The following is a 2,598-nucleotide window of genomic DNA, read 5'->3' as shown; positions in this document are numbered from 1 at the left end:
TTGAGATAGAGTTAGCATGAACGAATACAAATGAAGTCAACACCTGGTGCTGTCAGATTGGTTACAAGTTTTAGATAACATTAGCATCACCCTTTTTGAGTTTTATACGTAAGTGACTTGTCGAAGACAGTTCACAGTCTACCCCTTTTAGGTAACTTTCTAACATAGGTAGCATGATTACACACGGATATGAAAAACTCTGGACTTGTAATATGGGTCTAATGTGTATGAAAGTGAAGTCGCCATGCTCTCACGTCATGTGAGGTTGTTCGAACGTATATGTTGCTTATCATTAGTAAGGTGCGCGCACGTTGGCTAACTTGGCTATATGTCTGAGGTTAAAGGTTGGGAATCTTTGGTGATAGACTTTAGTTAAATCGGGGGCGCTCACTAATGTTTGGTCGGGTTTGCGAATCCTAACGACTATCCCTTAGGTTAATATCATCCTCTTTATTTAATATAAAATAAAAGGAAGTAACAATAATGAATAGATCGATGTCCACACGGGGAATGTTTGGTTAGTTTCACACGATCCATTGATAGAAGCCGTGTAGGAATGGGTGCAACTGTGGGAATAGAGTAGCCAAGGGACATATTAGAAGTATCACCTAGACGGATACAATTCATTATATAAAGAAACACAAAGTCAATGTTATGCGTACTTGCCGATTCGAATTGTCCAAAAAAAAATGCTAGACGAGTCAACTACGATCCTGAAAAATGTTCCGTGTTTGGCTGTCATGTTAGATCAAAAGTCGTGTATGCCAAAAGGTCACCACATGTGTGTCAAAGAAGTGGAAGTTCCAACGTATAAGAATATTTGTTTGAAATGATATAAATGTGACAAGTTTTGAATACGACTACTCAGAAAGTCACTTAGCTTAAGAAAAGGAACTGATAAAGTGGCGAAATAGTTAAGCTCTAAATGAATGGTACCGTCATGCCGTTATGGTTGATAACTCACAAAGTACTTTAAGTTATGAATTAGAGATGTGCCCTTTTTTTGTACATATATATTCATGATCTTTTGTAATAGTTTGTTGGGAGTGTTGGGTACCATAATAGGGTCACCAGAATTCACACGCACGTGCAAATTCATAATTACGTTGATCACCCGTAATTATAAATTTGCCTTGCATGGTTACTCTAGTTTTCTCCCATTAGGTGTTTTATATGAATTTTTGTTCATAGTTATTGTTTTGTATTTCTCTAAGCAAGCTCTTATGGCAGTCCTAGTAATGCAATATGGGCTTCTATGTCACTCAGTCTATGGCTTTCTATGGGTAGTGATAAAGGTAAATCATGTAAACCGTCTTTGCTAAATATAAAAAAAAATACTTAACACAAAAATGGGGTCGAACTCCCCAAATAATCCCAAGCATAATACGCTCCAATATAATAGCCTTCTGGCATTTGGCAGATACTCTCAAGTATAACTCGCTCTAATCAAATTAGTGTGCCCTATATACAATAATATCGATCACATGTGCATAAAGGTATTACAAGTATCCATAAGAAAATGATAGTTTATCATGTATGCACACTTACAAATCAATCAGGTTATCACTTAATTGTTAATCCTTTAAATGATGTCTTAGAGTTCTACAAGCCAAATCATGGAACTAGTCAATTCCAATAGCCGACCCTTAAAGCTATTTAGATCGCACCTAAATGTTTTCATATACCTAATTGGTCAAGGCCTTTGCAGTGTCAGAGTCTTAGCGGGTAGGGATCCTTAAAGCATTTTGGATAAAGCTTAGAAATCTCTAATGAATTCTAATTTGCTGAAACCTTTGGCTCTGATACCAATCTGTCACACCCTGCCAATAGGGGGCCTGGGCGTTTCATGGACAAATTGGTACCAAATGTAAGCAGCAGAATATATTGATAAAAAAAAGTTACAATGTTTGCACTAAGTATTTATGACAAGGTGTAACTACACAACTATCTCTTCTCTGACACTGCGGCAATCCCTTGGTATGCTCTACTAATATTCTTGGCATCTAATCTTCATTGTTCATGCTCAACATGCGCCACTATCCTTAGGCATTCTCATTACAATGCTAATCCAAATTTCTAATCCCCATAGTACCTGAATACATGCTGAAAAGTGTCAACTAAAAAGTTGGTGAGTTCGTGAGTTTAGCTCACATACACATAAAACAGATCATTTATAAAAGCGCGCAAGTTTGCGTGTATGTAAGTATAAAGCATGGTGCACATCAATCAAGTCCACAATCAAACCTGCAACTAGCATAAGTATCCCCAACTCTTACTAGAAGTTAAACCGTCCCGGATTATCACCCTGCTAAAAGCAATAATCAAACATGTAGGTTATATGCCGCAACGATCCGCATATCTCAGTGTGGTTTACCCAACATAGGGTCACTGTGCGTGGGGGTCTCCCAAATAGTACTACCCATACAAGCCTCAGGCCCATTCCCTCGGGCTAATGATTGTGTAAAAGTTGGGACAAAATTTAGCAGTAAAACACCTCTTGATAAATATCACATCATAAGTAAAACCAGCATGTATCCAGCCCAAAAAGTTTAAGTAAAAAGGGCAGCACGAAACTCACCTCCGTCTGTATGCAATATG

Source organism: Bidens hawaiensis, unplaced genomic scaffold, assembly GCF_021521415.1.
Source record: "Bidens hawaiensis isolate Kalapana, Puna unplaced genomic scaffold, B.hawaiensis_p1.1 tig00004269_1, whole genome shotgun sequence".
Classification (NCBI taxonomy): domain Eukaryota; kingdom Viridiplantae; phylum Streptophyta; class Magnoliopsida; order Asterales; family Asteraceae; genus Bidens; species Bidens hawaiensis.
The sequence above is the reverse complement of the archived record's forward strand: the minus strand, read 5'-3'. Positions refer to the sequence as shown.